At 49.5% G+C, this 26443-nt stretch overlaps 1 protein-coding gene across 11 annotated transcripts in view; it reads left to right on the forward strand.

The window, feature by feature from the left end:
• The window catches only part of ATP2B2 (ATPase plasma membrane Ca2+ transporting 2), a 388078-nt gene that overhangs the window by 73197 nt on the left and 288438 nt on the right, over nt 1–26443 (forward strand). For 9 of the 11 annotated variants that reach the window (XM_030801577.1, XM_030801576.1, XM_030801580.1 and 6 more), the window contains exon 2: nt 14351–14395. The gene's annotated coding sequence lies outside the window, so the exon portion shown is untranslated. Of the gene's footprint in view, nt 1–11371; nt 11457–14350; nt 14396–17439; nt 17508–26443 lie in introns of those variants that run through there. The other 2 variants (XM_030801570.1, XM_030801572.1) reach the window with 2 other exon arrangements.

A 26443-nucleotide genomic window follows, 5' to 3' on the forward strand; every position in this document is an offset into this window, starting at 1 on the left:
CCCTGGGGATATCTCCAAAGCTGAATTGGACATGGCCCCAGTGGGGTCACCTTGGGATATGGTGCTATGGCAGATATTGGAACCATGGAAACCAGGGTCTCACCATGCAGCTGCCACCAATTGACAGTGAGATGGCTGTAAACAAGTCATGTAGCCTCAGATGCCTTATGCATCACTTAGGAGCACTTTGCCTGTAAATAACAGAACATGTGATTGAAAGTAATAAAGTACCGGGTAGTGGGAAGTTCCTGGGTTGATTCAGAAAGGAACTCAGGTGCCATCTCATTGTATCAGCCTCATGGTTGCAAAATGGCTGCCATGGGTTCAAGCCTCACCTCCTCACAGGGAAGCATCCAAAGTTAGGCAGAAAGGTGGCAAGGAAGAAGGGTTCTCCTTGTGCGTCTCTCTCTCTTGATCGGGTTGGGGGGTGGGGCATTCTTACCTGGGATCCTTTGAGCAGAAGTCTTAAAGGCTAAAATGGGTCAGATGGCCATCCTTAGCTGGGAAGGAATCTAGGAAAGTGAGTATCAGGCATTTCTTGTCTCTGTTATATCGTGGCAGCATGGAAAATGGGGAGGAGAATAACTGTTGGGGGGACAGCCAATAGAGGCTGCCCTGCCTCAACTATAGAATGGAAACTGGACTGAGGATCTTGTGCTCAAGGGTGCAGGCTTACCTAAGCTTTGTTGCTCAGAGCTATTATTTCAGAAAGTGCTGGAATATTAAAAGTTAAATTAGTCTACCTCCCCTGGCAGGTTTTCAGTTTTTCTTGCATACTGGTTGCCCTTGTGAAGGGCCTAGTGCTTTAATATCATGGCCTTCCTTCATTAAAATTTCTATCCCCATGTATTACCATCAGAGAAGAAGGCATTTGATGTGAAGAAATTCATACTAAAGTCTTAGTGACTAATAGATGCCCTTCTTGGTCCCCGTTGATTAATAAATGAAGGCTTGTTAACTTAAAAAAAGGAAACATTATTAATAGGTCTCCAGCAGGGTGAGACTTTTAAGAGAAACAGATTGTTTCTGGGAAGGAGCGGCAAATCCAGGATGGAGGGCATCCTATCTGCTGTTATTGCATCAGTGGGTGGCAACCCTGGTGGGGAAACCTTTTGGAAGTGGAGGCGGGGTGGGAGAAATAGCATTCATGGAAGCACTCATATGTGTTAACTCATTTAACCCCCACAGCGATTCTATAAGACAGCCATTCGAATTCTTATTTTTTTGATGAAGGGAGAAAAACTCAGAGAGGTTAAGTCACTCATCCAAGGTCACACAGTGGGGAGGTGGAAGAGCAAGGATTCCACTCCCAGGCCCATATGGCTCAGGGCCCCTGTTCCCAGCCAGCCCCTGCATCTCCTTGCTTTTTATCAGCTTCATGTTGAGGGAGCCCTGGCTCAGCCAGGCTGTCTGAGGGCCTGGTCAGAAGTCACACAGAGACGTGGCCCCCTCCATTTGAGTGTCCTCAGATGCCCTTATGGCAGGACTGTGCCCTCCAGCCAGTCAGAGCAAGAGGAGGAGAGCAGGACAGCCACCAGGGGAGCAGGGATGAGCAGCAGGGCTACTGGGCCTCACTATTCCTGGGCTGTCACCACAAAGAGGCCTAGTAACATTGCGGGGACAGAGCCAGGACTTGCTTAGTGGCCAACCCTGTGCAGGGCTGTGTCCCCAGAGCCACCTGCAGAGGACCTGGCAGAGCTGGCTCATCCTCTTTAGATGCTAACAGAAAGACCAGGGCAAGGGAAAGGACCCACCCATGCCCAGTGTCCCTTTGTGGCAAGGCCAGAGCTCAATGCCAGGCCCTGCCAACTCCTCATCCAGTGTTTATTCCAGCTTGCCACAGTCATTTACTTTGTCTCAGAGTGTTTCATCAGAAATTTATGACGCACCTACTGTGTGCCAGGCCCTGAGGTAACAAGGCTGAGTATGGTAAGATCCTTGCCTTCAATGAACCTTAGAACAAAGACAGATACAGTGTAGGGACATTCCTGAAAACAGTAAATGTAACACGTAAAGGCCCCACAGAGGATACTGGCCTGCCCCGGGGTGGCAAACTCAAATGTCCCCAGGGCCATGCTGATGTCATGCTGTGTGAAAACAAGGAGATGAGCAGTTGGGAGTGGTGGTGACTGCGGCCTCTCTGTGGGAGTAGTCACACCCGGCACCAGACAGTTGTTAATCTTGTGGGGAGTATGAGATCCAGGAACCTGGTAAGTCCAGAAATCTGCACTTTTATATGTCATTTTCCTAGTATTTAAAACTCTCTCCAAGCCCACCACAAAAAACCATCTGCAGGCTGGATTCAGCCCATGGCTTCTGCCCCACTGCTCCTCAGGCACAGAGAAGGGAAAATTTTTTCTAAAGTCACACAGCAATAGCAGTCAAGCCAAGCCTAGAACCTGAGGGTCCCAGTCCAGGCTGAGGACCTCATGGGACCTGCTTCACATTAAGTTCAAAGCCCATTCTCTCTTCTGGATGTGCAACAATAGTTCATCTTTAGTAGCAACTCACTTTGGGTAAAGATAGCCCTCCTGAAACCTCTTTTATAAGAAACAAAACTGGGAAATTAGCAGCAAGCCATGTTAAATCTTCTGGCACTTTACAAACACTGCTCTGATTTTAATCCTGATGCTATATTTGATATGGCAACATTTCTGATTTTTCTTTCTTAGCATGTAGGGGACCCTGGCCTCCTTTCTAAGGGAGGAAGAGCCCACTGTATGGAACCCAAGGCTGTCTTCCAGGCTGCCAGGACCTGTGCAGGGCCAGCCTGTGAGTGGCAGTGAGGGCCACTTTATATGGTCTGTCCCACCATGTCCACAGCAGCCCCCTTGCAAAGATCTCCCTTCCCAAAGCCTGGACCTCAAGGAGCTTGAATGCCACTGATTAGAGGGGTGGCAGCTTGATTAATAGCACAGGCTGAATGAGCTCAATTGGAGGCCTTGCTCTGCCACTTGCCAACTGTGTGACCTTGGGCAAGTCGTGTTACCTCTCTGAGCCTCAGTATTCCTCATCTGTAAAATGGGTTAATAATGTTTATCCTAAAGGAAAGTTGGACCTATCACTTGGCTATTAATAGTAATGTTGATTGCAACAAATCAGCATGTAGTTCAGCCACATTAGGATATAAAAAGTGTTGAGCAACAACAAATTCTGCAAATGTTTTTTTCTTCTGATTTATGCCTAGGTATTTAAGTAGCATTTTACTAAGTGCCAGATCCTGTACTAAACACTTTACAAATACTGACTCATTTGACCCTTGTGACCACCCTCCCAGGTAGATGCTACTTTATGGATTTACAGATAAAGAAATTGAAACACATAGAGTAAGTAACTTGCTCCAGGACGTGTAGCTGGGCTGCAAACCAAGTTGTGTGTCTCGGGGTCTGTGCTCATAACTACTCCCTTCTAATCTGAAACACATTTTCCAATTTGGAATTGATCCACCAAAAGAAGAAATCATTCTTTCTCTACCCAAGGAAGTAGTTGAAAGACTGTGCCATTGGGAAACCAAAGACACGGGTTCAAATCACAACCCTGCCTCCCGCTGGCTGTATGCCCACCTCCCCTCCCCCCACAAACTTAGCCTTGCTTTCCTCATTGCCAAATTGGGCTAATAGCACTACCTACCTCTCAATTTGGAGAAACGAGGAGTCAACCACTGGGTGTGAAAGTGCTTTATAAAGCTTTAAGTGTAGTATAAATGCAGAGTATTCATAACAATAACTTCCCCTGAGCCATTTTACAGATGAGGAAACTGGGGCTCTGGAAAATTAAATATGCAGGATCATAAAGCTGTGTTACCCAATAGCAAAGACATGGAATCAACCTAAATGCCCATCAGTGGTAGACTGGATAAAGAAAATGTTGTACATATACACCATGGAATATTATGAAGCCATAAAAAAGAACAAGATCATGTCCTTTGCAGGGACATGGATGGAGCTGGAAGCCATTATACTCAGCAAACTAACGCAGGAATAGAAAACGAAATATCGCATGTGCGTGTTCTCACTTATAAATGGGAGCTAAATGATGAGAACACACGGACCTGTAGAGGGGAACAACAGACACTGGGACCTCTTGGTGGGTGGACAGTGGGAAGAGGGAGAGGATCAGGAAAAATAACTAATTGGTACTAGGCTTAATACTTAAGTGATGAAATAATCTGTACAACAAACCCCCATGACACAAGTCTACCTATGTAACAAATATCCGCATGTACTCCTGAAATTAAAAGTTAAAAATAAAAAATTTTAAAATGAAGCTGTGTTACCACTCAAAGGTGTCCAGTGTTTAAGTGTTGCCTGCTGCTGTCTGTGAGGATGGGGGAGACTCAGCCGAACAAGCAGGCGAAGAGCAGCGCCCCACACTCCCAGCCGTGGACGGGCAGCGAGAGGTCAGTCTGTCCCCGAGGATAAGGGGTTTGTCCTGGTGGCCTCTCCACTGGCTTTGCCCCGTCTTTGTCACAGATTTGGGTGTGTTTACAATCAGACACTAAGAGGCTCAGCCCTTCCACACGCACAGCATCGATACCCATGTGGGTTGTAAGAGGATTTCTGCTTTTGCGTTGCTTGGCAATATTTTGTTTAAATGAATTTATGCCAGGGATTAATATAGTTTGTGAGCTGAACTGCTTACTTGGCAGGAAGTGGGAAATAAAGAGGGCTTGAAGAGATTTGGTGTGAAAACAGCTTTTAGAATGAGAGCATGCAGGTGAAGCTTAGACAGTGGAGCTGGACTCTGGAGGAAGCATCTCTGGGTTTCATCCCTGCTCGGCCACTTCCCAGCTGTGGGACCCTCCACCTGCAACCAAACCTCTATGCCTCTGCCTCTGAAAAACAACAGCCCCTACCCACAGGGCAGGTGGGGATCAGCTGAGATGATGCCTGTGGTCTCCCAAGCACCGGAGAGGCATGTGGCACATGGAAGGCCCTAGGGGGAAATGTGCCACATCAACAAATGAATGATCAACACATCCTCCTTCTTTGTGGAGTCCATATGGGCGAGTTTGCCTCTTCCTTAAAATGTATATACCCAGATAACGTGTATACCCAGATCAATACTCACAGTGCTTTTGCAGTGATTTGTAGGCGTGTGCAGAGCGGTGGAAAATGGGAGTTGCCCGCAGAGCGTTCCCAGCAGAGGTCGAGCCAGGTGACGCTCTGCCTTCCTGCTTCAAGCTCGTCCCATAAGCAGGGGTGCCTTCTGCAGTCTGTGTGGTACCGCACATTTCCCCCTCTGTGTGCTTTCTGTCGGTGGTTTTGCTGTTTGAAATGGTCTCGAAGCGTGGTGCTGCCATGCTGTTTTGTGTTCCTCAGCCAAGAAGGCTGGGCTGTGCCCTACGGAGAAAACGGTGTGTTAGGCAGCTTCATCCAGGCGTGAGTTACGGTACTGTTGGCCGGAAGCCCAACGTTAATGAGCCAACGATAGGTATTAAATAAGGTATCTCTAAACAAACAAACAAAAAATACTTAAAACAAGGTTATATATTGATCAGTTGGTGAAAATGTTGTGACCAGAGGTTCCCAGGAACCTGACCCTGTATTTCCTAGGAGCAAAGGTTCGGTACTTGCCAATTCAGCGCCCACAGTGACTTTATAGAGCAGAACTACCACAAATAACGAGCATCAATTGTATAACCACAGTCCCTACCATGGTGACCGCCTTTCTACTTCCAAAGGGATGCAGGAAAGAGGTTGGTTTTGGGTTCTCCCGCCGTGGCAGTTGCTGTGAGGAGCGACTATGATAAAGGCTGTGAAAGGACATTGTAAACAGTGAAGTCCATGGGTCAGAATTGTGAATGCCATCACTTTCACTATTGCATGGGCGCCCTACTACAGGGAAGTTGTCCTGCGCTGAGGCCTGCCTCAGGCTGTAGCGCTGTGGTTGAGCTTTAGGGCCTTAGGAGAGAGCCATGAAAGGAGGCAGAGGACGTCCTAGAGGACTCCACAGGCACCTCTTCTCTGCACATTAGTCATTCGCCAGAGCTTGGAGGAGGGCTGCTGTTCATTCTGTGGCCACCACCTAGTCTAGCCACCATTGCCTCTTGTGTGGATGGTGGCATGGCCACCTCACTGCTCTCAGCCTCCCTCTGGGAGTCCTGCATCCACTCTCTACCTGCAGCGGGCAGACTTCTCACCCTTCCACTGTACATCTGTTAATGGCTCCCCATTTTTCTCAGGAGAAAGGCCAAAGCCCTGCCCATGGGCCCTGGGTTGTCGGGCCTCTGCCACGTCTCCAGCTTTGTATGAGGCCACGCAGGTCCTCACCCCCTGCTCCAGCCACACTGGCTTCCCCACTGGTCCTGGAACATGCCACACTCCTCCTGCAAAAGGCCTTTGCATTGCCCAGCCTCTCCCCTGCCCCCAAAACCTGTACCTGCTCCCCACCTGCATAGCTTCAGGTCCAGCTTGAGTCACCTCCCTGATGACCCTGGCCCAGGATCATCACACAAAGTGGGCCCCATGATGTAGCCCCTCCTCCACTCCACTTTTTTTACAGAACCTATCTCAGGTGACACTTCCCACTTATTTGAATGACCATTTGATAAATGGCCATCAGACTCTGAAGGCCACAAGGTCAGACACTGGGTCTGCCTTAGCTCACCACCACATTCCCAGAGCAGGGGTGAGGGCCCAGCACAGGGTAGGTGCTCAATAAACATTTTGTAAGTAGGGGAATTCGTAATGAAGAAGATCCAAGCTCTTCCCTTGCAGTTCACAGACTGGAAGGACAGTAAACTAGCATCTATTACACCCAACCTTGCACAAGGATCCAGCGGCGGGGAGAGGTCATTTTTCTCATATTTTGGAGGATGATGAGGCTCAAAGAAGCTGGGAGAACTGGCACAGGGTCACACAGCTAAGAAGTAGCAGGAGCAGGATCTGAACCCAGGACTGGCTAACCCAGGAGCCTCTCCCTCCTGCCCCTGCCCTGTCCTCCCATCTTTGTTTGTCCAGGCCTCCATATTACATTTTTATATATGAAGGGAGGCATCCCTTAGGGTACTGAGGCCTTGACCTCATGTCACCAGTCTTTCCAATACTCCTTCCTTTACATAAGCTGGTCGCAAAGGCAGAGCGAGATGGAGCCCAGGCTGATGCTGCCCCTGGGGACCACTTGCTTGTCTGGCTGGCTCTGCCACATCCCCTTGCAGGAAAGCACCCGCCTCTTGGAGAAGCTCAGTCAATCTGACAGATTCAGAACCTGCCGTCCACACTGCGGGGCATGGGGAAGCTTTGGCATCTGGCAGGCCTTAAAGGAGACACAGCACGCTGGGAGGGTGGGACTTAGTTGACTCACCCACTCTTGTTTTACACATGGGGAAATGGAGGCCCAGAGAAGGGAGACAACTCATCCAAGTCTGGGGAGTGAGTTTCAAGAGCAAAATGAGAAGCCCGGGCCCTGGACTCCCGGGCAGTGTCATTTATGTTTGCCTCAGTGTCTCACTGGTAAATGAAAAGTGTGTGTGTGTGTGTGTGTGTGTGTGTGTCTGTCTGTCTGTCTGTCTGTCACTACCAGTCTATCAAGGTAACTGAAATATCACCATTAATTCTTTTCCTCATAGAGAAAGTTCTGCTAGTTCTCTAAAGGAATGAAAATAACCTTGGGTAGGTAATGGGACAGGGAGAATCCTAAGTCATCAGCCAAATTATTTATTCATTGACATCTCCATCCATCCATTTATTCACTCATCCTTTTCTCTCCCCATCTATATCTCCATCTATTCATTTATCAGCCTCTCCAACCACCAATTCATCCACCAACCCATCCATCCATCCATCCATCCATCCATCCATCCATCCGTCCATCCATCCATCCCCTTCTCTCTCCATCTGTATCTCCATATATCCACTTTTCTTTCTAGCCATCCATCCATCCATCTATCCTTTCACCAGGTTCTCACTAAGCACCAATTCTGTGACCAGCTCTGTGGGGTAGAGATGAAAAGGCTCACTCAGTTCCAGCCCCCACAGAGCCCCCAGGACCCTGGCGGCAGCAGATCTATGAGCCCACATTTCCCCACCCTTGTGAGGATCACATCAAGAGAGACATTCACATCCTGGCCTCACAAAGAAGAGACGACAAAGTGGAAAAAGGCTGTAGTCCCCAACCCTGAGCTCTTTACCCTGCCTCAGTCCTTTACAATGAGGTGTGTGTGCTTGGGCAATGCCTCTCTCTTCTGGGACTCAGTGTACCCATCTCTGCTGTGGGTAGGTTGGACTAGATGAGAGTTTCCCAAACTCCAGTTGTTTCTTTCCCTCCCTCCACACCTGGAGATCAGAACACCTGTACTAAAAAGTACTGAAAATCTTTATTCAAATGAGCTCACTTTTTTTCAACCAAAGTAAACTTATTTTAGAGTGAAACTTTATTGCTACCATAAATGGGAAAAAAATGGTAACAGCTGTCATAAATAGAAAGTAACAATTTAAAAAAACTTTAGAAAAAGAAGGCAGACTGCTGATGCTATTAAATCCTGGGTGGATACTGCATCCTACCAGTGGAGGTCTGCTCTCCTTGTTTAAGAGAGAATTTAGCAAGCGTCGGGGAGGTGTTAAACATACGATACGCGCACTAAACTCAGACTTTCTCCTTGGAGAGGTGTCCCAGAGTGTGCCTCCTGTCCTTAGGTGGCAATGGGCGGGGGTCCCTGCTGAAGGGTCCCTGAGTGCGGGGGCACCACTCCCGCCACAGAGGGGTAGCCCTGGCTCCAGCCTGGCCACTCTCCTCCAAGCCTTCTGAATGCACCCTGGGCCCGGCCCCTCTTGAAAACTCAATACCTCCCCCTCCTCCATAAACTGCCCAAGAAGCCAAAGGTCAGGAAGCCATGATCCGGATTCTGTAACTCAAACCGGGGAGTATCTGTGTCAAATCCTGGCCGAGTAGGAAACCAATATGGAAATCTGAAGCCATCCCAATCGGTAGCTCAGCGGGTGCCAGGGGCAGCCCATCACTCAGAGAAGGCCCTGACCCTTTCTTATCTCCCCTGCAGCTGCAAGACTCCTCCGTCTGGCTCCACCACCCCTCACCCTCTCACTCTTGACCCAGGCCCCCGAAGCCCATGACAGCATAGGGTCCCAAGGTGTGGCATTTTTGAATGTCCCTGGGGCACTATCAAGTATAATCAGGAAAAAAATAAAATGTGTCTCTTAGCTAGGCCAATGCCTTAAGTACCCACAGACTGTTCATTCCCTGGCAAGGCAGGTGGCCTCGTGGAGCCAGAGACCTTGTGTAGCCAGAATACCACGTCCTCGCCTCTGAGTTTCTGGGCCTGCTGAACCTCCTGCAGCAACACTGACATCAATGGTATTATTTACTTGAAAAATTGTTCCATTTCGGATTCAGATTTCAGAAGGACATTTGAAATACCAAAGCTGCCGCCAGTCTGTTAAGGACACAGAAAGGCCCGCTTTCCCATCTGGCCTTGGCTCCAGCCTGGTGCCATGGTGGGGGTCGGGTACCTTTGCACCACCAAGCCCCCACCACCACATCTGAACAGCCAAGCCAGAAAAGTCCAGAAAAGGGAAAACATTTAAAAAACACAACATTGGGCTTTGCCTTAGAAAGTGCTTTTCCTCTTTAGTTAATAGTTACAATCTCTTATACAGGTCTTACAACTCATTCATTCATGCATTCATTCATTCCACCAGGGCTGATGTTTGACAAGCAGGGTCAGGAAAGCCCTATTAGTTATTTGTAGCTAGTGTCCCCCTTGGCACATGACAAGGTCATGCTGCTTGCTAAATACTTAAAGCCTCACCCCTGTGTTCAAAAACATTGATTGAGCACACAGTGACATTTCAGGCTCTGAGATTGTCAACCGCTGGGACACACCAGTGTCCAGGCACAGTCCCTCCTTCAAGAGCATATGGCCACCACAGGCAGAGACACACGCACCAATGCAACACAGGGATTCTTGTGATGGAGACCCAGTCATTGCACCTGCCCTGAGAGCTGGAAGAGGCAGGGGGGCCTCATATCTCAGCCAGAAATCAAGGAAAGACAATTTGGAAAAGTTACTGAGGGGGTGAAATTCCACATCTTAGACTTACTAAATCTCTGAATGACAGAGCAGGAAGGTACCTGAGAGATCTTTCAGGCCACCATTCCCGAGAGTATATTCTAAGGAATGCTAGTTTATTCCAAAAAAGGTTTCAAGGTCAAGTTAATATGGGAAATACTGGGTCAAACCAAACTAAGCTGGTTTCTATGTTGCAGGACTTATCAGAGCCTTAGTCATTGCCTTGTGAAATCTACAAGGGGGGTGGGAGCTACAGGAAGCTTCTTGAAAGACTAGTGCTCCCCAGAGCTCACTCTGAGTGACCCTAAGCTAGTCCAACCCTTTTTCCACAGACAAGGAAACTCGGACCCCAAGAGCGGCTGGTATTTGCCTAACATCTCACAGGGAGTAGAGGGTGGAGCTGGAATTAGAACCCAAGGCTTCTCCCTTGGAAGCAGGCTGTTTAGGGCATGCTGTTTGGGCCTTGGATGCTACAGGCACATGAGAAGAATGAGGTTCCCGTGGGCTGAAGCAATCCTGGGAGGCTTCCTGGAGGAGGCAGAACTTGTGGAAATCCTGGGGCTCCTGGAGCCAATGACTCATGACTTTAGTGACTGAACAGTGGTATCACGGAGAACCAGGTACACACTGGAACCTCATTGCCACCCAATTTTCCCAGACAGAACTTCAGGATGCAGGCAGGCCTTCCACCCAAGATTAGTCCCTGAACTTTCGAAGGATAAAAGTGCTTAGAGGTGTATTTTCATCTTCAATGAAGCCTCCTTGATTGCCACCCCCAAGTTAAAATGATCCCTTGCCTCCACCCCTGATTTCTCCCCTTCCATCCTTCCTTTCGAGTTTTGTTTTTGGGCTGTGTGAGATCCTCACTAGTTTATAAACCATTTGAAAGTAGAATGGGTGGTTTATTCTTCCTCGTTTTGTTGTTGATCAAGAACTCAGTCACCAGTCAGGCAGGATGGCTCAGGCCTATATTCCCAGCACTTCAGGAGGCCAAGGCAGGAGTATTGCTTGAGCCAGGAGTTCGAGACTGATATCGCAAGATCCCATTTCCACAAAAAACATTTTTTTAAAATTAGCCAGGTGTGGTGGTATGTGCCTGTACTCCCAGCTACTCAGGAGGCTGAGGCAGGAGGATCGCTTGAGGCCAGGAATTTGAGGTTCCAGTGAGCTATGGTTGCACCACTGCACTCCAGCCTGGGCAGCAGAGAGAGCCCCTTCCTCAGGGAAAAAAAAAAAAAAAAGAACTGACCAAGGCCAGGCAGAGTGCTCAGTGTTTTCCACACATCCTTTCCTTTTACCTTCACCACAGCCCTCTGCAGGAGTTGTTTCTACCCCCATTTTATGGAAGAGAAAACTGAACCTCAGGAGGCTGAAGTGACTTGCTCAAGAACATGGGCCAGGAAGCTATGGAGCCGAGATTCAAGCCCAGGTGATGCTTTCCCTTTGCTGACTGACCTGTGAAATTAGGCCCACCTGAGTCATGGATCATCCCACGGGCATCCTGCTTTTCTGGGGCAGTGGCTTACCTGGGCCCTGATCCTGATTAAAGCCTCTGCAAGGCCCCCAGGCCATGCTCTGAGCTCAGCCCCATCTCAGCTGGTTGACTATAAGAGGATCCAGGGTGACAGGTGCAGTCACCTGCAATTTAGAAGGGCGAGAATCATAGATTCCAACAGCTGGGATGGCTTCAGCCTACCGCATCCACTGCCCGCTCTGCTTGGACTTGCCCCTGGCCTTCTTGGGTCCTAAGCTCAGTTACTCACATATCATTCCAGAACCATCTATGTTAGAAGTCAGGGGATTTTTCCAATTTCACCAATTACTTTCCATCCCAGGCCTTCACCTTTATTTATGGACAGAAATACCTGGATGCAGGGTTCATGGCTGCTGTCAATGCAGATGAAATTTTAACAGTGGTGACATCCAAGAACCATCCTCCTCACACTCCTGGTTTAGGCCAGGGGCTGGGGTCTCCTTTCTTCCGTAATTAAAAATTCACTAGTGAGGACAGATTGCTCATCAATCTTTCATCCCAACATTCCCCATTGGAGAAGATGGGGCCACTGCTGTTAAAGACAGGCCTGGCAGCCCACAGCCCTAGGATGGCACTACAGTCTACAGGAGTTCAGGGCCTTGAGTAGGGAGCAGGTGGGCCCAGGCGAGCCCGGAGAGGCCCCTTAAGTGTGGCTGGAAGGTGCTGGGCGTGACAGGTGGCCAGTTTTCAGTTTTCTGCCTCATATGGGCATCAGGGAGACATCAGGAAGAGGCCCACAGCAGGTCAGCAGACGAATGCGTGAAGCAAAACAGTCAGAGGGTATCTCAATGACCGTGCAGCTAGTGCTGCTCCAGATAAAGCTTAATGGGGTACTGCGTGTGAGGGCTTCTGCACAGGGCCAGCCCGGGAGCACAGCCTGGTCAGCGATGCTGTTTGTTCTTATCGTCGTGTTGACATGGTTGCTTCTGTGCTGTGTGTGCCAAGTAACTTCTCTGGGACTCAACTTCCTCATCTGTAATGTGGGAGTAATAACAGTGCCTGCCTCATGGAGTTGGAGTGAGGAGTAAATGCTCAGGGGTTTTAGATTTTAGCTTTGTGCCTGCTCAAAGGAACCCCTCCAGGTTGGCCTTATTAGTAAGATTGCTATTGTCAAAGGGAGCTAACTCCAGTCTCCTGACATGGCTACGGCCTCACGGATCCCAGGCCAGAAGGAAGGGACAGCCTGGTGAGCAAACAAAACACTGGCACTGCCACTCTCTGGCTGTGTGGCTGCTGCAAACTCCACCCTTCTCCTGACCTCAGTTTCCCCATCTATACAAAGCAGGTGCTGGAGCTGATAATCACTTCTAGCTCCAGGTTCCAAGAAACCCTGCATTTGGCTGCATTTTGTTGGGCTCGTGTTTTTCCCAGAAAAGATTTGGGGCGGGGAGCTCTGGGGCTCCCAAGCTGGCCCCGTGACTGCTCTGTGTTGGCCTCGTGGCTGTGGGTTCCCTGCAACTCTGCTCCTGGATCTCTGTGAACTCTGGGATGGGCTGTTTTTCTGGGAAGGGGACAGGCTGGCTCAACAGTGGGAGGAATTTGAAGGGTGTGCAGTAGAAGAGAACAGGCTGGAGGGAGGGGGAAGGGAGGATCAGGGCCCAGCAAGCTCCAGGTGCTAAGGTGAGGGTAGCAAGGGTGGGGTGCCAGAGGACAGAGCAAAAGCTCAGGCTCAGGCCAGCTGAGCAGCACAGCAGGGCTCAGGAGGGCTCGGCACCAAGTGCCCAGTGCCAACTCATAGTCAGTGAGGTAGAATGGAGCCTTCAGACACTTTTTAGGACCTGGTTAGCCCTGGATTGGGGCCTGAGGGTGTGAACCCTGTGAGTGAGTAGGACACAGGGAGGCAGAGCCACTGTGCTGGATGCCTGCCATTTGCCCCTCAGGATCTGCTCAGCACTGTTATCCTGCCTGCTGTGTGTCCAGGGAGGTGGCTGGTAGGGGCTGCACCAATGGGCTCCCTCTCCCTCTGGCTTCCTGTTAGGTCTGGCGAAACATAGAGTGACCGGGAGAGAAGTTAGAGTATGTAGCCCCCCAACTCCCTCCCTCAGGGTCAGGGTCCCTTGGGCTGGCTGCATGCTTTGATCACAGGTGACAGCTCCCATCAAGCATCTGCTCTGCACAGCCCTCTCTGGAAGCCACCCCATCCTCCCATCTCCTTCAGGACTAGGGGTGCAGGAAAGGAATCCCCCCTGCTTTCACTTGTCCCGGGAGCTGCACCATCCTTCCAGGTTTCCCTACTCCTGCCACACCTTTGTAGAGTTCCTTCCTTAAACCCTCCTCAAATGACAGGGATACCCCCAAGTCCCTGACTGATTCAGTCCCCAGAGCCACAGGCCAGGGATATTGGAAAGGGCCCCAACCCCAGACTTTGTCCAGAGCCTGACTTTACCTTCTCAGCCTTGATTTCTCTAAGGGACAAGCCCAGCCGTCTTCCTCCAGAGTTCTGTTTGTATGTCTGGATCCAGCAAAGGGAGGGGAGAGGGGAGGATGCCCAACAAAGCCTGGGAGATTTGTCTCCAGGAAGGAGGCACAACTGAGCTGTGCAGGTCACAGCATCAGACACCAGAGCAGAGGGGAGCCCATCCTGCTGGCACCTGGCCCAGAGATGTAGTCCTCCCCAGTGGAGCCAGAAAGCCTGACTTTTGCATGAAATCCTCCGGTTTCTATACTGGGATTGGCTCAAACAGTACATTTAAAACTGTTTCGGTCAGATCTGAATCCCTGGCCCCCAGTTTGTGACTTGGAAAATACAAGCCCCCTTAACGTGCTTTTCTGATCTCGTTTTCTCTTAGGGTTCCCTGCACTTAGAGCGTGGACTGTGAACCCCCAAGGAGACGGTGAGTGTGAGAGCCATGAGCCCTGGTTCACCTGGGGGCACCTGTAGAAGCCCACTAGCATCTGTGTGCACCCAGAGCTTCTGGCAGCCTTGATTTAGAAACGCCCAGTTTGCAAACCACCTCTCTGCGAAATCATCCACCCCCATTGCCCAACGCCCAGCCTCCCTACCCCACTTCCCAAAACTGAAGCCCTCGGCAGTGGCTTTCAAAAACTCCTTCTATTAGTAAAGGAGGAGTAAAGGCAGAAGCAGGTCTGAAAGCTGCAGTTCGGGCTTATTTCCAGCGGGTGACCGCCTCCCCAGTCCTCGCAGAGCCTACGCATTGCCACTTTACCTTGGTGTGATATTCCACCAAAAGAGAAGTGCGCTTGGCTTACTAAATGTCCTTTTGAGATAAAGAGCAATATTCCTGTGTGGGCTCTGTGGCTGTCATATCTGTTATCCGCATGTCAGTATCTTTTAACACCATCAGATGGTTTTTCAATTATTATCTCCCTGAGGTCAGTCCACTGAGGGGTGTTTTTGGTTTGAAGCCTTGAGAAGGGGGAGCCTGGGTGGGGCCTGGGAGCCTGCAGAGGTCCTTGGAGCTCAGTGGCCTTTTGAATTGAGCTGGCTCTGGGACCGCAGTCTTTGGCCCCTGTCTTGGGTTGATGGGGCCACTGTGGGCCAGCCCGAAACCCTCGCCATCGTGGTGTCCCTGAGAAAACAAGCTTGAGGCTCTGAACCATCTGTTTACAGACAAGTCTTAGGAGACACAGCCCCATTACCCTGGGGGACTATCTGGGAGTTCTCTGGAATGGGCCACAGCGGATCCCCTGCCAGTGGCTCCGGGGTGGCACTTCCCTGACAACCTTGGGGGTGGGTGTGTGTGGAACTGGCTTCCTTCCTAGGCTGAATTAGCCGCTGCTCCAAGGTTTGACAAGAGAGAGCCTGCCCCACCCAACGCCCCCTCCCCACAGACCTGTCACAGTGCCCAAATCACCACCATGTTTGTCGCTCCTTGGAAGAGGATGGGGGAAGAAACCTTGAAAGCTTCCATCAAAATATCATCTATAGGTTAGCTGTGGTTACTTCTAAGTTTAGAGATTATGGGCAATTTGAGTTTTCTGTGTTTTCTAAGTTTTATGTAATAAGCACATGTTTCTTTCATGGTTTTTTCCCAAGTGCTCTCTGGGGAGGTCTAGAAACCCATGGGCATGCATGTGTGTTGTAGAAGTGATCTGACCAGATTGGCCCCAGAAGATAGCAGGGCTCTGGGAACTGGGACGTGGGTACCTTTTGATGGAAATGCAAAAGGTGATACTGGGGAGAGACTAAAGAGCGGGCAGGGGCGAAGCATGCCTCCTCCTCCGATTTTGCTGCCGTTGTGAGCTAAAGACCCAAAGCATGATAATTTTCTGAAAATAACGTGGACTTGAACTGTCACTTCTGTTCCACTGCTCATCACCTCAATAGCCTTGTCTCTTCCTCTCCACACTCAGCTCCTCCCAAGGCAGGGCCTTGTCTCCTTGTTCATGCCTGGGGCTCAGCGAGGTGCTAATTTGCATGGAAACTGGTATTTGCCGTGCCCTACCACGTGCCAGGCACAGTACTAAGGATCACCTCTTACATAGGTTCATCCTGAGAACAAGACGCAATGATTATTCCTGTTCTGCAGGCGAGGAGACTGAGGCTCAGAGAAGTGAAGTGACTTGCCCAAAGTCACTTGCCCATTAGGATGCAGGCCTGGAACCCAGTCCATCTGACTTCAAATACCTTATTTTGCCACCACATCCCTGCAGAAACAGCAGTACGTTTGTAAAAGACTGGACAATAGATAAAACAGTGTATTCATAATTTCACTTCCCTGACACTGCACATTTGGGGTATTTTGCTCCCCTTCCTGCTTTTATCTATATACGTATTTTCTTTGACGGTCTCATTAGTGCATCCTTGTCTGGGCTGTTACACAGCTGTGGCTATTCTAGTAGGGTCAACACGGCAATGAGGGTTTGTGTCCCAGATGAGCAAATGTCCAGGTGGGCATGTTGGCTGTCACCTAGTGAGGGCCAGGTGGGCCACACCAGCTCGTGCTCCCTTGGGGCACACACCAGCTTTGCGTCTTCCTGGTCCCGCACACCCAGTACCTCATGTTGCTGGCAAGATGGGAAGGCAGAACAGCACACCCAGGGCTGGATCTGGGAGCCATCCTGCTGCTGCCCTGCTCAGCAGCTTGTCCCTGTGTGAAGACCAGCACTCACAGACCCTCTGGAATAACGGCTAAGCCCTTGGTCTTTGGAGACAGGCAAAACTGAATTTCAATCCTGACTGCTTCCTTCTCAAGCTATGCTTGGCCTTGGGCACATGGGTGACTCTACCCGCTTTGTGCCTTCGTTTCTTCATCTGTAAGATTGGTGTCCACTCCACAGAATGCTGAGAAAACAGCCAGGCCACCTCCTTTCCTTCCTTCCTAAGTAACCAGGCTCTCACCTGAAGGGCAACTTCATTTTAGCCGGGGGTGGCTGTCACTTTCTTGTATTGACTATAGGCAGGTAACTTGGGTTTTATTTTGTTTGTTTCTTTTTATTTTTGGAAGATGTCTAAAATTATAACAGAAACCCTGGGAATCTTTTAATATGTGTGATGAGAAATTGTTATACCCCTGAAAGTGGCATAACCTACTAGAAAGTTTTAAAGGCTTTTAAAAAGTTTCCTCTTTCAAAATATAAGGAACTAGTAATTTCACTTCTAGGACATTTGCCCTGAGGAAAAACCCAAAATGTATACAAAGATTGATCTACAAGGATGTGTATCACATGCAGTATTTATATTAGTTAACAACAGGAAACAATGCGAATGGCCAGCAGCAGGGAGCTGGGAGTCGGCTGTGGCGATATAGATCACAGAAGGAAGATTCTGGGCAGCCATCGAAACTGTTTTCAGATGAATTTTTAATAATGGAGGAGAAAATGTTCATATTTCAGTATTAAGTGTAAAGGCAATTTGCCAAAATTAATCCAAACTGTATTTTTTTAAATAGGTAGACAAAAACAGAAGTAAGCAAGAGAGAAAGGAGTGGGGAGAGAGAAAGAGAAGATAGAAGAAACAGATACAAAAGTGTAGGAGGATAACAGGTGACTTGTTTTTTTCTTTGTGCTTTTCTGCACTTTCTAAATTTCCCCCAGTGGAATGTTCACTGTTTATATAATCACAAAGAGGAGTTAGAGTTAAGAAAAAATCCTCTGCCCCCACCAATGTGTGTGTGTGTGTGCATTTTGCTAGTCAACTGTATAAGAAAAATGGTTATGTTGGCACTTTTCATTCTAAAGTGTTCTTTTTCGCAAAAACAAATTTTTTAATTCAAAGCCAATGTCAATGTCACATAGTCTTCCTTCTGTCCCTGGAGCTGCAGTTCTGAGAGAGCTGGCTTTGGGGCTGTATTCATGCATTCATGTTAGGGCTGCCATAACAAAGTACCACAGACTGGGGGGCTTAAACGACAGAGATTCATTTCTCACAGTTCTAGAGGATAGAAGTTCAAGACCAAGGTGTTGGCAGGGCTGGTTTCCTCTGAGTCCTCTCTTTTTGGCTCCTAGACAGCTGACTTCTCCTGTGTCCTCACCTTCCGAATATGTCTGTGTTCAAATTTTTTCTTATAAAGACACCAGTCAGATTGGATAAGGGCCCACCCTAACGACCTCATTTTAACTTAATCACATCTTTAAAAACCCTATATCCAAATATAGGCCCATTCTGAAGTGGCGAGTGTTAGGATTTCACCATATGAATTTGGGGGACACAATTCAGGCTGTAACAGGGACAGCTTGTTCCTGGTAACTAAGACTATTTATTTTGCAGAGCACTGAACTTCGAGCTGTAGTGGGACCAGGGGAGGGAGGTAAGTGTGGAAGGAAAACTCATGTCTCCATCCTTAAGAAATCTCTGGAGAGGTGTGATGCAGACATCTAAGTAGGTGGTGCACTTGGTTACCACCTTACCTTCCCAGCAAGACCCAGGAGCAACAGTACAACCATCCCAGCTGAGCCCATCCACCACAGAGTGGCTGCTCAAGGCCATAGCAAAATAGTTCAGCCTGCAAACATTAATTTTACTAAGAAACTCTCATGAAGTGAGAAGCAGTGAGTTAGAGATAAACAATTTGATAGTTGAAATGGGCTTCTGGACATTAAAACCTGAATATAAAAGATAATTTTTCTTAGCATCAACTCCAAAGTGATTTTGATTTATAAAATCATTGGTGGAGAGAAGGACTAGGATGAGCAAGTTGGATGTGGATGGTGATGGTTGCTGAGTTTAGCAGAAACAAAGCTTCACCTCTGTGGACCTTGACACTGGCTTAAAGGTCCTTCTGTCCCTTGTCAGCTGACCTTCTGAGATCACTGTGGGTCAAAACCACTCTGAGGGGCTGGCAGTTGGACTGTTGGAGATCAGTGTAGGGTGAAAGTGTGGCAAAGATCCCTCAAATATCTCTGCAAATGTCTTACTCCCTGCCTTTGCCTAAATCCAAAACTTGGAGTCATCCTTGACCCTCCCTTCTTTTCTGCTCGTGTCTTGGTTGTCATTGTCTTCTATTCACTTCCTGGGGGCATCACCAAATCCATGTCTTGCCTAGACCACTGGGTCAGCCTTCTGGTTGCTCCTGCTCCTACACCTGTCCCTGATCACCCACCCCATGGCAGCAGCCAGAGGGGTCCTTTGAAAACACAGATCTGCTCGCATCACTCCCTGACTATAACCCTCCAGTAGCTTCCTGATGTCCTGAGGCTAAAATCCAAGCTCTCCTGACAATAGTGGCTTAGAGTGCTTCTTGCCTCACCTCTGGCCTCTGATCCCACCAGCCCCTTGCTCTCTGTGTCCAAGTGATGCTCAGCTTCCGTGTCTCCAATGCTTCTCACTCACTCTACTCACAGGGTAGAATCCAGGACCGTGCCTGAGATCTTGGAATTGAGGGGACAGTTGATTGAGAAAACAGCCGCATGACATACGACAACTTGGTTTCAGCATTTTTCTCTTATTCTGTTATAGCAAAGTCTCTTCTCTCAGCAGCTTTTCTGGGAGACTGAAAATTGGTCCCTATTCCTAGAGGTCTACTTGGTACTGACTCTTTATTTCTTGCCCAAATGTCTTGGGACTCCCTGCCCTGGTAGATGTTAGCAAGGGAGTCAACCCAAGTCCTGTGGGCCTGCTCCCATCCTGCCTCTCATAGAACCCTCACAGCCACTCTGGGACATAGGTCAGTGGTATTACCATTATCCCCACTCTACAGACAACAAAACTGAGGCACAGGGAGGGGAGGCCACTTGCCAAAGCTCACCTAACTATGATGCGGGAGAAAAGATTAAAACCCAAGTCACGAGACTGCACATTCGGTGTATTTTTCTCATTTGTGTTTCTGTGTTTAATCTTGCAGTGATTTTTGAAGGAAATGACCTGGTGCATTGTGCTTTCAGAGCATCCGTTTGTTACCTACTAACAAAGCACTTTTTCTCTTGAGCTCAAGCTGTTGAAACTGTACAGCCCTACAGTGATTCCTGCCACATCTGTGTAAATAAATCCTTATAACAACCAGCTGGAAAGCAAAACTTTCCTTGAGGTACCAGATCATTTATATGATACCTCTTCCAACTGGCCAGTTTTCTTGGTGGCACGTAATTTATTCATTCATTCAGCAAATACATATGGAGCCAAACACTAGAAATATAGCAGTGAACAAAGTAGACGTGGTTCCTGGCTTCAGGAAGCTGACATTCTCCTAAGGGAGATGGACAATAATCAAATAAATAAATGCATGTGTAATATGCCGTAAAGGCTGTCAAGGAGAATACAGCTGGGTGAGAGGAGAGAAGGGGAGGTGCTACTTTATATAAGGTGCTCAGGGAAGGCTTCTTGGAGGAGGTGACCTTTCAGGCTGGAATGAGGGAATGAAAACCAAGAACAACATTCCAGGGAAAGGGACAAGCAAAAGCCTGAGGCAGGCTGAAGCTTGGGGTGTTTGTGGAACATCAAGGAAGCCAGGAAGGCAAAGGACAACACAGGGGAGGGAGAAGTGAGGGGTGAGGTCAGAGAGCTAGGTGAGGGGCTGTGCCTTAATTTCAGGGGAGGTGGGGCACTCGAGGGTCTTGAGTGGGCTGGGTGGGTGATACAAGCTCCCCAAGCTGCTGTTTGGAGAGTCTGCTGCAGGGGGCAAGAGTGGAAGCAGGGAGAATGTTGCCATTATCCAGGTAAGAGATGATGGTGGCTGGGCCAGGACAGTGGCAGTGGAGGAGAGAAGTGGCTGTGTTCCAAACAGCTGTGACAGTTGAGCTGACCTGACCTACTCTCACACTGGGGTTGAGATTAGAAGGAAAAAGAAGAATCAAAGGTGATGGAGTGTGCTTTGACACCAATGGTGTTTTATAAGTCATCAAGGGCACTAATCACCCAGAGCTAATGCAGACCCCACAAGTTAAAGGGCACAGTCCGCAATAAGACTGCCCCCATTTAGACGCCAACTACCAGGAGGGTCCCCAAGCTGCCTGCAGTTCTGACAAGCTGGTAACAAACTCAGGGGTTCCCACAACCCCCTCTGGTTTGATAATTCACTAGAATGACTCACCAAACTCAGAGAAGTGCCGCTTTTATGATTACCATTTTGTTATAAAGGATACAAATCAGGACCGGCCACACACAGGGTGAGGTCTGGAAGGACCCTGAACACAGAGCTCCCACACATTTTTCAGGGCATGAAATCAAGGCACATCACCTCCCAGGAACATCATTGTGTTCACCAACCGGGAACTCCACTGAGCTTTGGTGTCCAGAGTTTTTATTAGAGCCTCACCACATAGACATGATTGATTGAATCAACAGCCATGAGACTGAACTCAATCTCCATGCCCCTCCCCTCGGTGGAGGCCAGGCTGACTCAAAGCCCCAACTCTGTAATGGCATGGTCGTTCCTCCTGGTGCCCAGCCCCCATCCTGACTGATCTCATCTCTTAGCATAAACTCTAAGGGGTTCATGAATAACAAAGATACTCCTACCATGTGGGAATTTCCAAGGAGTTAGAGTTTGCCTTCCAGGAACCAGGGACGAAAGCCTGTCAAATTTTTATTATACAACCATATAACCAGGTGGAGGCTGGTGCTATTTACTAAGACTAGCAGAAGACCAGAGAGGGGGCAATAGGTTTGGTACAGGAAAACGGAGGGTAATGGTGTGGACGTGTTAACTTTAAAATGTTCATTAGATATCAAAGTGGAAATGTGGCATAGGCAGTTGGAGTTATGACTCTGCAGCTCAGGGAGATATCAGTATATAGATCTTATTTAAAGCCATGGGGCTGGATAACTGAGGAAGCCAATGTCTTTAGGGAGAAAAAAAGAGCTCACAGCTATGCCTTGAAGCATCCCACACTTAGTGGTGGAGAGAGGAAGGGCCAGCAAAGCAAATAGAGGAGGATGGCCAGAGAGGTAGGAGGAGAACCAAGGGAGTACGGAGGGGTCCCCAGGCAAGTGTTTTGCAAGGAAGGGTGAGCAGCAGTGTCAAATGCTGCTACAGGCCAAGGAAGGGGAGGACCAAGAAATGGCCTTTGGACTTGGCAAGATGAGGGCAACAGTAATCTTGAGCTGAGTGGCTTCTGGAAAGGGGAGGTGACAAAAACTAATTGAAGAGGACCGAGGTGGGAATGGTTAGTGAGGAAGCAGAGATAGCAAAGAGCCCAGAGGGGCTGGGGGCCTGGGGAGGGGTTAAAGTGGGAGCTTTCATAGCACAGGTGTCATAGCACACCTGGTGGCCAGAGAGCATATGCAACACCTGCCATGTGCCCAGTGCTGAGCCAGGAGTTGTAGGTGTCTTCTGGAAGCTCAGAGTGTGGTTGGAAAGGAGAGATGGGAGTCGACATCCATACTCTGGAACAGAGAGTGTAAAATGCGATGCTGGCCGGCAGAAATGTAGACAGGAGAAACCATTTCTAACTGGGGATAATCAGGATAGGCATAACAACCACATCTATTTCTGTTGAGCATCTTCTGTGTACCTGGGAACATGCTGGGCCCCTGAAATGCATTCTCTTATCTAATACTTATAACACTGGTGTTGTCTCCATTTTACAGATGAGAAAACTAAGGGTTAGAGAGGTGGAGTCACTGGTCCAAGGTCACACCCTTAGGAATTGCCAGAGTTAGAAGTGAATGCCGACGGGAAAGGATGTTTATAGGCAAAGTTCAGTAGGGAGAGGGGACGGGCAGAAATGAGGACTCAAACACAAGAGTAGCCTATGTGAGTTTGGGAGATCCTGGGTAAGGATCCACTCAGGGCAGAAGTGGAATATGTGAGTCACTCAAAAGAGGGACCCAGTGCCCCCCAAGCACATGTCACTGATGATGTGGGCTCAGGCAGCTCCTTGACCCCTTGGGCTGCCTTCCTCTGGCCAGGGGAGAGTGCAGATGTCGGTGGACAGGACTGAAGCAAGAGGGAGCTCGAGGGGAGAGGAGTGGAGGCTGAATGACACCGATGTATCCCTGACCTTTGCCAATACTTTCCCACACCCCTCTGCCCGAGCTGTCCGCAGCCATACCCCAATGCCAAACATGCCCAGGCCAGGGAGGTGCCCCTGCTCACAGCCCTCACAGTTCCTTGTCTTTAAACAAGGTCAGAGGGCCTTGCCCACCCCTGCCAGGGAGTGTAATTATGACCTAAAACAACATTTGGGGAGAAAGCACTTCGAAGAAATGTCCCCCCAAAACTGGGAGTCACACCCTCATTCAGGAGTGGTGGGAACCACCCGTTCTAACAGGCAGAGGGGTGCAGGCAGACAGTGCCTCCTGAGGGCAGATTTGGAGCTGTTTGATTTGGAAATGTCTCTGATCTATGGAGACACCCCTGTGAGCCCTCAGGTTCTGGTTTCTCACCTGTGAAATAGGTGCATCCTGGTTGAGTCAGGCTGCGGGCTGCCTGCTGAGAGGGACTGCCAGTGAGCCCAGCCGGGCAGGATGCACTGTTATAACCTTGTGGGGTCACCAAGTGAAGCTCTCCAGCCTCTGCTGGGCTTGATACAGTTGCATGGCATGCCAGGGCTGCAGGGCTCTTCCATGCCTCCCAGTTCTCAGATGGGTAGACCGAGGCCCAGAGAGACCAGCCTAAGGTTCCCTCCAGCATGTGTTGATATTTCCTTCCCAAATCTTTATAGCATGAAAGCAGAGGAGAGAGACATGAAGGGAGGGGAAAAGGAAAAGAGACAGGGAGAGGGATGAGACCCAGGAAGATATGTGGATTTGGGAGGATGGAGGCTCACTTTTGTTTGCAAGAAGGAAACTTGAAGATTGAACAAGGCCAAGAACATTCTTAATGTGGAACCTATCATTCCATCACTTTATCTGGAAGTCCATGACCCTACTACTCCGTTCACCTCATACAGTGAATATGTTAGGGGTTTAGTTGCAGATTCTGAGGGTGAGTGGGCTGGGGAGGAGAAGCAGCTAGAAGCAGAAAAATGCTTAGTGATGCCGCCTCAAAGGCATGACATCCTGCTGTGCCTGGGCATATGTGTATTTGAAAGGGGCTCAAAAATTGGGGTTGGGGAACTGGGATGGATAGTATCTGTGATCTAGAGGCCGGCCATGAGTGAGCTGCACTTTCTTCCAACGCATTTAGGGTTGGGAGAAAGGCTCATGCCCTTCGGCTTCAAGGAATATGATCATCAGGCCTCCAATGCCAGAGCTTGGAATAGTGGGCCAGACAAAAAAATATTTATACACACACACACGATATATATTTTTTCCTGTCATATATATATGTGTGTGTGTGTGTGTGTGTGTGCGCGTGTGGGTGTGTGTGTGTGTATGAGAGGCACAAGAAGACAAAAAGAGAAGCAGGAAGGAGCAAAGGAACCAGGAATGGTCAGACTGAGTCAGGATTTTTCCAGGGCTGCAATGAGCCCATTGACGAAATGGAGATGATGAGGTGACATCAGAAGCCCCATTGTGGCCGAGGATGGGAGAGAGGGAGCTGCAGTCCTTGAAGGGTCACTCAGTGCCGGGCCAAACAGCCCACTCCCCCATGAATTGATCGGAGACACTGCAGTGCCCCAGCCCCTTAGGATGACAGTGATGTTCACCTCATCAGCCTTGAGCCATCTAAAGATGCTGAGAGTACCAGTGAGGGCTGCTGCACCTTGTGATTTTTTATGCATTCCCATTAAAACAAAACAAGACCCAAACCTAGTTGGCAGAGGAGTTGGCTCTTAAAGGGTTAACCCTCAGTTACCTGGACCTCCAGGTAGGCCTCCCCTTGCACACACCTGTCAGAGGATCTCCCGCTGCCCATCCAGTGGCATTTCTATACTGACAAGTGCTTTACCGTCCAACTCCCACCAACGGCCTCTGTTGGCTGACTTTCTTTCATTTTCTTTCTTTTTACACACACTTGGAAAGCTCCCGGCTTCAGCCAGGCGCGCCGAGGAGGCTCGGAGTAGCAGGGCTGATCGATGCTGGGAGGCTCCTTGTGGCTGTCAGAGCCGCAGTCCTGGGTGGGGGCGGCTGTGGGCTCTGCAGCAGCAGCTCTCTGTGTCTCTGCCATGCTGCTGGCAGCCAGAGCTCCAGACAGCTCCTTGCCCTCCAGACCCTCAGCCCAGAGTCCCAGAGCCCAGGACACAGGAGAGGCCTGCTCCTGGGGTACAGCTTGCCTGGTACACACCCAGGAGGGTAAGTGAGGGACGTGGGTGCAGTGGACTCACGGGGGTGGGGAGGGAGCCACGGGGCCCTGGGACAGAGCTGATAGAGCTGTTGGTGCCAGGGCTATGGTTGTTTCGATTGGAGGAGGAAACAGCTCAGAGTCCGTTCCTGCTCATTCCGTGAAGCAGCAGCAGGACTTGGCTCTGCCGAAACTCGAGGCGGCCCAGAATTCTGGGGAAGGAAGTTTGCTGTTGGCTTGCAGGCAAGGCAAGGCGGTTATAGGACTTCCCCAAAGGACCTGAGCTCCTTCCCTCATTTTTACCAGATGTTTATTGAGGGCCTTGTGCATGCCAGCTCCCTGCTAGGCACCAGGGGGTTCAGTAGGACTGAAATAGGCCTCTCCCCAGCAGTGCCCCTGGTCTTGCCAGGAGAATAGTTGCTTAAATAAGTGTAGTACCATGTGACGTGTGATAAGAGAGGGTCTGGCCAGGGGAGGAAGAGGCCAGTGGGGCCTCAGGGTGCTGGAGAAGATTTTACAGATGAGGAGCCATTTCAACCAGGTCTTGGCAGATGAGTAAGAGTTCTTCAGGGAACAAAGGGCAGCCAAAATCTTATGAGTGACTGCAAAGAGATTTGAACATACAAAATGTGATCATATGTGGTGACAGGCTCGGCAGGTCTGAGCAGAGGCTGCAGAGAGCCAGCAAAGGAAACTGACAGGGCCTCATCACCAAAGGCCTCCAAGGCCAGTTGAGGGAGTCAGGACTTGGTCTTACAGACAGGTGAGAGACACTGAAGATCTTAATTTTTTTGTTAAGAGGTAAGGTCTCACTATGTGGCCCAGGCTGGAGTGCAGTGGCACAATCATAGCTCACTGCAGCTTCAAACTGCTGGGCTCAAGTGATCCTCCCACATCAGCCTCCCCAGTAGCTGGGACTACAGGCACAAGCCACCATGCCCAGTGGCACTGCAGACTTTATAATGGGGGCTTGATGTGGTCAGCTTTGCATCTTAGAAAACTACAGTATGGATGGAGTGAGGAGGGAGACAGGGACCTTCCAGAGAAGAAAGCTGTGACTTAAAAATCATAGAGGCCAGTGCTTAGACTAAAGCAGTGGAGTCAGGAGGTGGAGAGCAGGGGACAGCCCTGCTCTTTTCTGAGTTTGAGTGACAAGGGTCAATCGTGAAGGAAAAGGAAGTGTCAGGGATGATTTCAAAGTGGACAGTGGGGCCTGGGTGGGTGATGCTGCCTCTTGATGAGAGAAGGGGCAAGGGGAGAAGGAGCAGGTGGAAGAGAGAGGGAGGGAAGTCATAAGGTCAAATCTGGTCACACTGGGACCTGACTTCGATATAGTATCATCCCCCAGACCCCTGCCCTAGCAAGCTTCATGGTAAA

Source organism: Nomascus leucogenys, chromosome 21 (assembly GCF_006542625.1).
Source record: "Nomascus leucogenys isolate Asia chromosome 21, Asia_NLE_v1, whole genome shotgun sequence".
In the NCBI taxonomy this organism is placed as follows: domain Eukaryota; kingdom Metazoa; phylum Chordata; class Mammalia; order Primates; family Hylobatidae; genus Nomascus; species Nomascus leucogenys.